The sequence below is a fragment of the Mobula hypostoma genome, chromosome 29, assembly GCF_963921235.1.
Source record: "Mobula hypostoma chromosome 29, sMobHyp1.1, whole genome shotgun sequence".
NCBI classification, from domain to species: domain Eukaryota; kingdom Metazoa; phylum Chordata; class Chondrichthyes; order Myliobatiformes; family Myliobatidae; genus Mobula; species Mobula hypostoma.
The window spans coordinates 22,773,447-22,787,205 of NC_086125.1; the positions used below are offsets into that span (position 1 = coordinate 22,773,447).

At 45.2% G+C, this 13,759-nt stretch overlaps 1 pseudogene; it reads right to left on the reverse strand.

Annotated features, from left to right (window-relative positions):
* Nucleotides 1–13,529, reverse strand: part of LOC134339352 (adhesion G protein-coupled receptor E2-like) — a 202,790-nt pseudogene extending 189,261 nt beyond the window's left edge.
* Nucleotides 13,530–13,759: the final 230 nt, after the last annotated feature.

The window sequence follows — 13,759 nt, forward strand, 5'->3', positions numbered from 1 at the left end:
AAAAGCCTCATCCTGAGAGTGGGTGCAGGATACAGCACCAACACAGTCGTCAATGTAGTGTAGGCAGAATTTGGAGAGTGATGCTAGTGTAGGCTTGGAACATGGAATGTTCCACCCAGCCGATGAAAAGACTGGCATTTATGGGTCACCTGCGAGCGCCCATGGCTACATCTTTAGTTTGAGGGAAGTGGAATTAACCAAAAGATAAATTATTTAGGGTGAGAACCAGTTCTGGAAGACAGAGAGTGGCGGGAAGGGAAATGTTTGGATCTGTTGTCCAGAAAGAAGCAGAGAGCTTTAAGGTCCTCCTGAAGGGTGATGGAGATGTATTGGGAATGGACACTCATGGTGAAAATGAGACTATCAGGGTCGGGGAACTTAAAGTCATTGAAAAGATCAAGAGTGTGTGAAGTGTCACGGACGTAAGTTGGAAGGGACTGAACCAGGGGCTCAAAACAAAGTTGAGGTATGCAGCCACAAGTTCAGTGGGACAGGAACAGGCAGAAACAATGGGGCTACCTGGACAGTCAGGTTTATGGACTTTGGGAAGGAGGTAGAAACGGGGGGCGTGGGGTAAGGGAACTCTCAGGTTGGTGGCAGTGAGTCGGAGATCCTCAGAGTCGATAAGGTCAGCAATGGCGCACGAGACAATGGCCTGGTGCTCCTTAGTGGGGTCCTGTTCAAGGGGCAAGTAAGAGGAGGTGTCTGAGAGTTGCTGCTTGGCCTCAACAAGGTAGAGGTCAATCTGCCAGACTACTACAACACCCCACTTATCTGCGGGCTTGATGGTAAGGTGGGGTTCAGTGCGGAGAGAGTGCAGAGCCACACGTTCGGAGGGACTGAGATTAGAATTGTAGAGATGAGTGTTAGTCGATATAGTTTATGTCTCATCGGCAGTTAGTGATAAAAAGACCCAGAGCAGAGTGTCCAGGAAGAGAAGGAGGGTTGAAGACAGGAGAAGGGGTCATCGGTGCAGGCTGAAGAGTCCTTGCCAAAGAAGTAGGGACAGTGATGGCGACAATGGAAGAAGAGCTCGGCTTCACTGTGGGCATGGTGGGTGCAGGGGCACAAAGGTGAGGCTCTTACTGAGGGCAGGACGTTCCGCCTCAGAGAGGGGAAGGTCAGAGAGAATTGAGAATATCCAGTATGGATGAGAACTGTGATCAGAGAAGGGAACAAGTTTGGTAGTATCTGAGGAGGGAGGAGGGTTGGGGTGTTCTGTTATCACCTCACTGTTCCAACTCATGGCCTGTAAGACACCACTAAATGTCTCTAGCAGTAAGGAGAAAGTAGGCATTCTGATGTGAGAAGGATGAAGACGGAGGCGCCGTGGACCCAGGAGACATGGGGTTGGGGAGAGGTGGTGGTTGGCGGGGAGGGGGCAGATGAGAGACTGGGGTTCTAACGGCAGCGTGTAAAGTCTCAGCCTGGTTGTGCTGTCAGTTCAGGTCCAGGCTGGAGTTAGAAAGAGAGGTTGTGCAATTAGCTGTTTGAAGGTGTCCGGGGTTGTTGGAACCAGCTTTGACAGCGGTGGAATTTAGACCATAAGACCATAAGACAAAGGAGCAGAAGTAGGCCATTCGGCCCATTGAGTCTGCTCCGCCATTTTATCATGAGCTGATCCATTTTATCCTATTTAGTCCCACTGCCCCGCCTTCTCACCATAACCTTTGATGCCCTGGCTACTCAGATACCTATCAATCTCTGCCTTAAATACACCCAATGACTTGGCCTCCACTGCTGCCCGTGGCAACAAATTCCATAGATTCACCACCCTCTGACTAAAAAATTTTTTTCGCATTTCTGTTCTGAAAGGGCGCCCTTCAATCCTGAAGTCATGCCCTCTCATACTAGACTCCCCCATCATAGGAAACAACTTTGCCACATCCACTCTGTCTATGCCTTTTAACATTCGAAATGTTTCTATGAGGTCTCCCCTCATTCTTCTAAACTCCAAGGAATACAGTCCAAGAGCGGACAAACGTTCCTCATATGTTAACCCTCTCGTTCCCGGAATCATTCTAGTGAATCTTCTCTGTACCCTCTCCAACGTCAGCACATCCTTTCTTAAATAAGGAGACCAAAACTGCCCACAGTACTCCAAGTGAGGTCTCACCAACACCTTATAGAGCCTCAACATCACATCCCTGCTCCTATACTCTATTCCTCTAGAAATGAATGCCAACATTGCATTCGCCTTCTTCACTACCGACTCAACCTGGAGGTTAACTTTAAGGGAATCCTGTACGAGGACTCCCAAGTCCCGTTGCATCTCAGAACTTTGAATTCTTTCCCCATTTAAATAATAGTCTGCCCGTTTATTTTTTCTGCCAAAGTGCATAACCATACACTTTCCAACATTGTACTTCATTTGCCACTTCTCTGCCCATTCTTCCAATCTATCCAAGTCTCTCTGCAGACTCTCCGTTTCCTCAGCACTATCGGCCCCTCCACCTATCTTCGTATCGTCAGCCAACTTAGCCACAAAGCCATCTATTCCATAATCCAAATCGTTGATGTGCAATGTAAAAAGAAGCGGCCCCAACACGGACCCCTGTGGAACACCACTGGTAACCGGCAGCCAACCAGAATAGGATCCCTTTATTCCCACTCTCTGTTTCCTGCCAATCAGCCAACGCTCTATCCACGTATGTAACTTTCCTGTAATTCCATGGGCTCTTATCTTGTTAAGTAGCCTCATGTGTGGCACCTTGTCAAAGGCCTTCTGAAAATCCAAATATACAACATCCACTGCATCTCCCTTGTCTAGCCTACTGGTAATTTCCTCAAAAAATTGTAATAGGTTTGTCAGGCAGGATTTTCCTTTAAGAAATCCATGCTGAGTTCTGCCTATCTTGTCATATGCCTGCAGGTACTCTGTAACCTCATCCTTGACAATTGACTCCAACAACTTCCCAACCACCGACGTCAAGCTAATAGGTCTATAATTTCCTTTTTGCTTCCTTGCCCCCTTCTTAAATAGCGGCGTGACATTTGCAATCTTCCAGTCTTCCGGAACCATGCCAGAATCTATCGACTTTTGAAAGATCATCGCTAATGCCTCCGCAATCTCCACAGCTACTTCCTTCAGAACACGAGGGTGCATTCCATCTGGTCCAGGAGATTTATCGACCTTTAGCCTATTTAGCTTCCTGAGTACTTTCTCTGTTGTAATTGTGACTGCGCACACTTCTCTTCCCTGCCACCCTTGAGTGTCTGGTATCCTGCTGTCTTCCGCAGTGAAGACTGATGCAAAATACTTGTTCAGTTCCTCTGCCATCTCCTCATCTCCCATTACAATTTCTCCAGTATCATTTTCTATCGGTCCTATATCTACTCTCACCTGTCTTTTACTCTTTATATACTTGAAAAAGCTTTCAGTATACTCTTTGATATTATTTGCTAGTTTCCTTTCATAGTTAATCTTTTTTCTCTTAAAGACCTTCTTGGTTTCCTTTTGTAAGGTTTTAAAGACTTCCCAATCCTCTGTCTTCCCACTAATTTTTGCTTCCTTGTATGCCCTCTCCTTAGCTTTAACTTCGGCTTTGACTTCTCTTGTCAACCACGGTTGCCTCCTTTTTCCACTCGAAAATTTCTTCTTTTTTGGAATTATACCTGTCTTGCACATTCCTCATTTCTCGCATAAACTCCAGCCACTGCTGCTCTGCCATCTTTCCCGCCAGTGTCTCTTTCCAGTCAACTTTGGCCAGTTCCTCTCTCATGCCACTGTAGTTTCCTTTACTCCACTGAAACACCGACACATCAGATTTCGGCTTCTCTTTTTCTAATTTCACAGTGAACTCAATCATGTTTTGATCACTGCCTCCTAAGGGTTCCTTCACCTCAATCTCTCCAATCACCTCCAGTTCATTACACAATACCCAATCCAGTACAGCCGATCCCCTAGTGGGCTTAACAACAAGCTGTTCTAAAAAGCCATCTCGCAGACATTCTACAAATTCTCTCTCTTGAGATCCAGTGCTGACCTGATTTTTCCAATCTACTCGCATGTTAAAATCCCCCACAATTATCATAACACTGCCCTTCTGACAAGCCTTTTCTATTTCCAGTTGTAATTTGTAGTCCACATCCCTGCAGCTGTTTGGAGGCCTATAAATAACTGCCATAAGGGTCCTTTTACCCCTGCTATTCCTTAGCTCAACCCATAGAGATTCTGCACCTTCCGATCCTATATCACCTCTTTCTAATGATTTAACATCATTTCTTACCAATAAAGCTACGCCTCCCCCTCTGCCTACCTTCCTATCCTTCTGATACACCGTGTATCCTTGGACGTTCAACTCCCAGAGACATGCATCCTTTAGCCAGGTCTCAGTGATGGCCACAATATCATACCTGCCAATCTGTAGCTGTACAACAAGATCATCCACCTTATTTCTTATGCTGCGTGCATTTAAGTACAACACCTTAAGGCCAGTATTTGATACTTCTTGCTTTGATTTCACTGCAACTTTATTGCACTGCAACTCATCCCAATGGCTACACATTTGCCCCATCACCTGCCTGTCTTTCCTGACATCTTTACTGCTCACTATCTTAGATTTATCTCTGTTTTCCCCTTCCTCCGCTCTATCATTCCGGTTCCCATCCCCCTGCCAAATTAGTTTAAACCCTCCCTAACAGCTCTATTAAACTTTCTCACCAGGATATTGGTCCCCTTCGGGTTCAGGTGTAACCTGTCCTTTTTGAACAGGTCATACTTCCCCCAGAAGAGATCCCAATTATCCAAGAATCTGAAGCCCTGCCCCCTACACCAGTCTCTCAGCCAGGCATTCATCTGCCTGATCCGACTACTCTTGCCCTCGCTAGCACGTGGCACAGGTAGCAATCCCAAGATTACTACCCTGGAGGTCCTGCTTCTCAGCTTCCTTCCTAGCTCCTGCAAATCTCTCTTCAGGACCTCCTCCTTTGTCCTATCTATGTCATTGGTACCAAGATGTACCAAGACAACTGGCTGCTCACCCTCCCCCTTTAGAATATTCAGGACCCGATCCGAGACATCCCGTACCCTGGCACCTGGGAGGCAACACACCATGCAGATATCTCTGTCAGCCTCACAGAATCTCCTGTCTGTTCCCCTGACTGTCCCCCGTCAGGTCATCCCCCTCAACAACATCCAGAACAAGATTTGTGGCTGAGGGGGACAGCCACAGCGGTGCTCTCCACTATCCGGGCATTTCCCTTCCCTCTCTTGACAGTGGCCTAGTGTTCTGACTCCTGTAGCCTAGGGATGACTACTGACTCCTGTAGGTTTTAGGAATTTAGGTTCTGAATTTGCTCGGGATTGTTGGACAGGATCTCTTGTAACTAAATCTCTTTGCTCTTGACTCTCCAAGTGAAAAGAAATCCCAGACTTTGCTTCCAAATTCCATCAGAGCCCAATTTACTCACTGCAGCGCCGAATTGTGGTTCCCTGTATCCCATGGAAACCATTCTTGTGGCAATGCTCACTCTCCACTTCCTGCTGGAGACATTTAGTGGTGAATTACAGGCAGTGAGTTGGGTCAGTGAGGTGATAAAGCATTGATCAATACAAAATGTAAATGTAAACTAATTTGCCAGTAACTTTAGTAAAACTGTACACCAGCTTCTTTCTGATGTGCTCGCAAGTGCTGAGGAGGAATCCATCAGTCCCAATATCCCACAGAGTAATTCCAAGGCCACGTTGTCTGCTTCGTACTATTTCATACTCCAATGTCTAACAGGAGGTGGAGATCAGTGAGGGTACATGGACACAATTTGCTTGAATGCTTGCATTCAAAATATGAAATAAGATATTTACAGTATATTCTGTTTAAAAATATGTAGCTCCCCTTTACAAGTAACCTCACTTGAAGAAGTGGTTTGTTATCTATGTGCCGATGAATAATGTTTACTGACAGACCGAGAGTTTCACAACAGTGGGGAAAATATCTAGATTCAGCAGCTTTAAAGCTCTTATTTTTGCACAGGGGTCAAGGAGTCTCTGCTGGCTCTCAGAGCAATCCCAACTATTGGCCAATCACCCATACTCTGTCCTACCACACACCTACAGTCAGGGCAAATTACAACGGCCAATTAGCCTCCAACCTGCACGATTTTGGGATGTCGGAGGAAGCAAACTCATCATCAGGAAAACTGCAAACACCAATTCTTACGTTCTTGGCTCAACTCTTTAAAGACTAAACAAAAGAGATGCTGGAAATATTGAGCAACACGCACAAGATGCTGGACGAACTCAGCAAGTCAGGCACATCTATGGAAGGAAGGAAACACTCAACATTTTGGGCCAAGACAGTCCTGATGAAGAGTCTTGGCTTGAAACTTCGACTGTTTACTTTCCTCCAACGATGCCGTCCGAGTTTCTGAGTTCCTCCTTACAGTTTAAAATCTTTTTATGCTAAGATAACTCAACCGAGGAATTGCTAGACATAAATAAAGAACTGTATAGCACAATACAGGCCCTTCGGCCCAAGATGTTGTGCCGACATTTTAATTTATTCTAAGGACTATCTAACTCCTCCCTTCCACATAACCATCCACTTTTCTTTCATCCATGTGTGTCTCTGAGTGTATCTTAGTGTATCTTCCGGTTTAAGATGGTGCTGGTGAACCTCAGTGACCTCTGTCTGGGGTTAACGAAACAAGGATAGCAACTAAATATTGTTAACCACACTTGTTCTGGAAAACAATCATCACAAGTAATTGTCTGTAACTTCCCTTTGGATTTGGTGGCAATTTGATGTGGCAGAACTGAGGAGAGGTGAGGTGGCGGACCCATCAACAAGACAGTGGGAAAGTGTGAAAGGTCGGGAATAGGGAATCGAAGCCACAGGGTCCAGGCACCAGACGGTATCAACACGACTGAATACGACGTGTGGACGGAGGTTTAAAGGCTGAATCAAGATGGCAAAGTCAGTGTATCCATATGGCAGAACCCATTGTTCGGATGGAGAGTTCAGCACCGGGACAGATTGAGAAGTTCAGGCCTGAGGGGAGGTATGAGCTGGTTCTGATCGCTGCCCCACAACGTTTACTCGACTCTGCGCTGGACTCTGGGACTCTCTTTACAGATTTCAGTTCAGAAACGCTATTTGTCTGTGGTTACCGTCTGCATGATGTTTGCTTTTCATTGCACGTTGTCTTCTTTTTATGGGTGCTTTTATTCTTTTATTTTTTATGGGCATGATGTGGTTTTTATGCACATTGGGTGTTAGGCAGCCTTTATTTATATATATGTGGTTTGTGTTTGGGTTTCTTTGTCCTGTTGGGAGATAATCTCAAGGTTCTATAATGTGCACGTACTTTGGTAATAAATGTACTTTGAACTTTGAACCACCACCCCAACAACATATTCCACTCACCCAGCAATTGTTAGAGTTGGAATAATACTCATTCCCGACATTTATTCAGATCAAGGATCAAATGGATATGCTCAGAAACTGCAACTAAATGAGGGCAGGGATTTGATCATCCACTCAGTGTTACAAAGCAAATGTAGAGAGACAGGGCAGGAGAGGGTTAAACACAATATAACTCTCCCTCTATATCAGGTGTTCACAACCTGGGGTCCATGGACCCCTCGGGAAAAGGTCAGGCTCCATGGCATAAAAAAGGGTCTGGAACCCCTACTCAACACTACCCCATCAAATACTTCCAGAGCAGTGACGGCATGGGTTAAATACAGAGTAACACTCCCTCTGTGCCATCCCATCAAACATATTCTGAGCAGGGATATCATGGGTTAAATACATGGTAAATCTCCCTCTGCAATGTACCACAAGCTCATCTGAGGCAGGGACATCATGGGGTAAGTACAGAATGAAGCTCCCTTCACATTGTCCCATAAATATATCATGGGCAGAGACAACATGAATTATATACAGAGTAAAGCTACCTCCACCACATCCAGTCAAACGCATGTGAGGGGGCAGACCACAGACTAAGTTCTGGGATGGAATTCCTTCAGAGGGACACGGATATGAGAGTCCAGCCTGGTTCAAGCTGTGAAGGAGCCAGTCCCGGGACAAAGGTACCAGGGTTTGAAAGTCCACTAACAGACCTGCAGCTCATAATGTACTAAAATGTGCGAGGTCCCAGATAGTCTGGACTGTGACTCGCTCTTCTGACTGGTGGAGAAATGGTGGAGGCTTCATCACCAGATCAGGAAGATATGCTCGATGACAGTCCTTCCTGCTCATAGAAACATAGAAGATAGAATGAGACCATTCAGCCCTTCAAGCCTGTGTTGTTGGTATGATAATTATACCTGGCCCTCCATCTCCGACCATTTTCCTGCTCTGTCCCCAGTCAAGGATCCAGAGGGAATAGGACACTTGGCCTGTACCTTTAACAGACTGTTCTCGCCTAATCAATCCAGCCAGGATGCACACACAGTTTGTGGGACGACCTTCCAAACATTGGCTCAGATACTCCCGAACGTTGTAAACTCCCGTACCTGAGATCAAGAAAAAACCTGGGTCCGCTGAGACTCACTTCCTCAGAAGCTCGAGTCTAGTCTTCTCCCTCAGCACAGATGGCAGCATCTTTGCCCAGAGAACATTCACACCCTGGGCCATGTGCTGGCCTATGCGATCTACCCTGAACAATACCGTGAATTCATGGCTGGTCCTTTTAGGGTGATGTCCGTTTCGTCCGAGATCTGGTCCAACATCCTCAGAGGGTTGGTCCACTGATTTCCTCTCCCTCTTCAACCAGGAGAAGATGCTCAAAGGGGTAGGCAAAGAATACCTTTACTGGACTCTCGACTCATTCAACTGACCCGGGATTTACTTCTATACATTGCCACAGAACAGGTCCCTCGATATTCTGCTGAAATAATTAAACTAGCAATTAAATCAACTCTTCCTTTCTGCCAACACAATGTCCATATCCCTCTCTGCTTATTCATGTGCCTACCATATTCCAGGCATCACTTACTTTGTGTTAAAAACTCTGCACAACTTCTTTCAACTCCTCCCCACCCCCACCCACACACAATAAATACATTAAATGCACACCTTCCTGTATTAGACATTTGAACCCTAGAGAAACATACCAGCTCCCTGCTCTATCTATGCCCTTCTAATCTTATCAACTTCTATCAGGCCTTTGCTCAGCCTCTGCCACTCCAAAGAAAATAACCAAAGTTTGTGCAACCTCTCCCTACCACGCACTCCCTCCAATCCAGGCAGCAGCACGGTAAATCTCTTCAGCACCCTTTCCAAAGCCTCATATCATTCTCAGACTGGAGCGACCAGAACTGAATGCAATACTCCACTTGCAGCCTAACCAGAACTTTACACGGCTGGTAAACTGATCAGTTGATTTATTAATGTCACATCAACTGAGTTCCAACAAAAAACCTTGTTATGCATGTCATCCCTACAGATCATTTTATTACAACAGTGTATTGAGGTCGCAGGAGGGAAAACAATAACAGATTACAGAATAACATTAAAAATATCATGCACTGACCGGCAAACAAAAAAGCACAGGTCAAATTAGGTTGATTGTCAGATCAAGACTCCATGTTATAATTTCCTTAATCTTAAACTCAATTCCTCAAAGGCAAGGCAAGCACTCCAATTGCTTTCTTTACCACCCCATTAACCCGTGGAGACTCTTTCAGGGAACAATGGACATGGACCCCAAGATCCTTCTGAATATCGGCATTGTTAAGGGTCCTGCCTTTAACTGTGTGCTGTCCATTTACATTCGATGTGCCAAAGTGAAATGCCTCACACTTCGCCGGATTAAACGGCACCTGACATCGTCCTGTCCATATCTGCTACCGATTAACAATGTGTTGGGTTTTGCACATTGAATATTTATCTATCTTGTTTTGTGTGTTTTTTTCACTGATTGTGTTGTGTTTCTTTGTTTTTACTGTTAATGTCCGTAAGAAAATAAATCTCAGGGTTGTTTATGCTGACATATATGTAAATTGATAATAAATTTAATTTGGGTTTGAATTTGAAATTTCATTTATATTCTGGTGTAAACTTTGGCAATCTTTTACAGTATCCATAACAATACCAATCTTTTTTAGAATGATCTGCGAACTTACTAACCCACTCATCCACGTTTTAGAACATAGAACAGTACAGTACAGCACAGTATAGGCCCTTCGGCCCACAATGTTGTGCCGACCCTCAAACCCTGCCTCCCATATAATCCCCCACCTTAAATTCCTCCATAAACCTGCCTAGTAGTCTCTTAAATTTCACTAGTGTGTCTGCCTCCACCACTGACTCAGGCAGTGCATTTCACACACCAACCACTCTCTGAGTAAAAAACCTTCCTCTAATATCCCCCTTGAACTTTCCACCCCTTACCTTAAAACCATGTCCTCTTGTATTGAGCAGTGGTGCCCTGTAGAAGAGGCGCTGGCTATCCACTCTATCTGATCCTCTTAATATCTTGTATTCCTCTATCGTGTCTCCTCTCATCCTCCTGCTCTCCAAAGAGTAAAGTCCTAGCATCCTTAAACTCTGACCATAATCCATAATCTCTAAACCAGGCAGCATCCTGGTAAATCTCCTCTGTACCCTTTCCAATGTATCCACATCCTTCCTATTATGAGGCAACCAGAACTGGGCACAGTACTCCAAGTGTGGCTGAACCAGAGATTTATAGAGCTGCATCATTACCTCGTGACTCTTAAACTCTGTCCCTCGATTTATGAAAGCTTTCTTAACTACCCTATCTACCTGTGAGGCAACTTTCAGGGACCTGTGGACATGTACCCACAGATCCCTCTGCTTCTCCACACTACCAAGTATCCTGCCATTTACTTTGTACTCTGCCTTGGAGTTTGTCCTTCCAAAGTGTACCACCTCACACTTCTCCGGGTTGACCTCCATCTGCCACTTCTCAGCCCACTTCTGCATCCTATCAATGTCTCTCTGCAATCTTCGACAATCCTCTACACTATCTACAATACCACTGACCTTTGTGTCATCTGCAAACTTGTAAACCCACCCTTCTACCCCAACATCCAGGTCGGTAATAAAAATCACAAAAAGTAGAGGACCCAGAACAGATCCTTGTGGGACACCACTAGTCACAATCCTCCAATCCGAATGTACTCCCTCCACCATGACCCTCTGCCTTCTGCAGGCAAGCCAATTCTGAATCCACCTGGCCAAACTTCCCTGGATCCCATGCCTTCTGACTTTCTGAATAAGCCTACCATGTGGAACCTTGTCAAATGCCTTCCTAAAATCCATATAGATCACATCCACTGCACTACCCTCATCTATATGCCTGGTCACCTCCTCAAAGAACTCTATCAGGCTTGTTAGACACGATCTGCCCTTCACAAAGCCATGCTGACTGTCCCTGATCAGACTATGATTCTCTAAATGCCCATGCCCATAGATCCTATTTCTAAGGATCTTTTCCAACAGCTTTCCCACTACAGACGTAAGGCTCACTGCTCTATAATTACCTGGACTATCCCTACTACCTTTTTTGAACAAGGGGACAACATTCGCCTCCCTCCAATCCTCTGGTACCATTCCCTTGGACAACGAGGACATAAAGATCCTAGCCAGAGTCTCAGCAATCTCTTCCCTTGCCTCGTGGAGCAGCCTGGAAAATATTCCATCAGGCCTGAGGACTTATCCATCTTAATTTATTTTAACAGCTCCAGCACCTCCTCTCCCTTAATATCAACATGCTCCAGAACGTCAACCTCACTCATATTGTCCTCACGGTCATCAAGTTCCCTCTCATTGGAGGATACTGAAGAGAAGTATTCATTGAGGACCTCGCTCACTTCCACAGCCTCCATGCACATCTTCCCACCTTTATCTCTAATCGGTCCTACCTTCACACCTGTCATCCTTTTGTTCTTCACATAACTGAAGAATGCCTTGGGGTTTTCCTTTACCCTGCTCACCAAGGCCTTCTCATGCCCCGTTCTTGCTCTTCTCAGCCCCTTCTTAAACTCCTTTCTTGCAACCCTATATTCCTCAATAGACCCATCTGATCCTTGCTTCCTAAAACCTCATGTATGCTGCCTTCTTCCACCCGACTAGATTTTCCACCTCACTTGTCACCCATGGTTCCTTCACCCTGCCATTCTTTATCTTCCTCACCGGGACAAATTTATCCTTAACATCCTGCAAGAGATCCCTAAACATTGACGAGATGTCCATAGTACATTTCCCTGCATAAACATCATTCCAGTTCACACCTGCAAGTTCTAGTCTTGTAGCCTCATAATTTGCCCTTTCCCAATTAAAAATTTTCCTGTCCTCTCTGATTCTGTCTTTTTCCATGATAATGCTGAAGGCCAAGTGGTGGTGGTCACTGTCCCCCAGATGCTCACCCACTGAGTGATCTGTGACCTGACCTGGTTCGTTACCTAATACTAGATCTAGCATGGTATTCCCCCTAGTCAGCCTGTTAACATACTGTGACAGGAATCCGTCCTGGACACACTTACCAAACTCTGCCCCATCTAAACCCTTGGAACTAATCAGCTGGCAATCAATGTTAGGGAAGTTAAAGTCAACCATGTTAACAACCCTGTTATTTTTGCACCTTACCAAAATCTGCCTCCCAATCTGCTCGGTATCTCTGCTGCTACCAGGGGGCCTATATAATGCTCCCAATAGTCTAACTGCTCCTTTCCTGTTCCTGACTTCCACCCATACTGACTCAAAGGAGGATTCTACTACATTACCAACCCTTTCTGTAGCTGTAATAGTATCCCTGACCAGTAATGCCACACCCCTCCCCTTTTCCCCCCTCTCTATCCCTTTTAAAGCACTGAAATCCAGGAATATTGAGAATCCATTCCTGTCCTGGTGTCCGCTAAGTCTCTGTAATAGCCACTACATCATAATTTCATGTATGTATCAAAGTCATATCTATGTATCACGAACAACTGAGGTCCAAGCTTTGATCCCTGTGGAATTCACTGGCTACAGACCTCCAGTCATTATAACACCCCTCTACCACTACTTACTACCTCTACCACTGTCTTCTATGATCAAGTTAACTTCCAATCCAATCGAATCGCCTGGGTCTGTACTCGCTGGAATTCAGAAGAATGAGAGGATATCTCATAGAAACATATAAAATTATTAAAGGATATATAAGATAGAGGCAGAAGAGTTGTTTCCACTTATAGGTGGGACTAGAACTAGGGTACGTAGCCTCAAGATTCGAGGGAGTAGATTTAGGATGGAGATGAGGAGAACTGCTTTTCCCAGAAGGTGGTGAATCTGTGGAATTCTCTGCCCAAATATACTTAAGACAAGGTTGGATAGATTTTTGCAACCCTGCTGAAAAAAGGCGGTACTGCTGTAGAATTGGAAATGGAAAGGAATGGAGAAGAAACAGAAATATGATGAGGAAGGTTAAGGGGGAGGGGAGGGCAGGGAGGGAGAAGAGTGTAGAGGAATGGAAAAGAGTGGACCAGGGACAGAAAGAGAAATATTCCAGAACTAACACTCACCCAGAAGAGGCAGGCAGCTGCTCATGTTGCTGAGACCCATTCTCTACACACCTCGTCCTTTCTCGTGTCAGTTGTCACTGTGAGCTCTGGGTTTTATACTCTGTATAATCTGACCATCACACTGACTCAACAATGGGGAAGGAAATGAAACTCTTTTCCTGAAATTGTCTAAAGGCAAGAGTCCTGATAAAAGTCTCAGCCCAAAACATTAACTCCTTATTCCACTCCATAAATGCTGAGTTCCTCCTGTGTGTGTGTGTGTGTGTGTGTGTGTGTGTGTTTGACTGC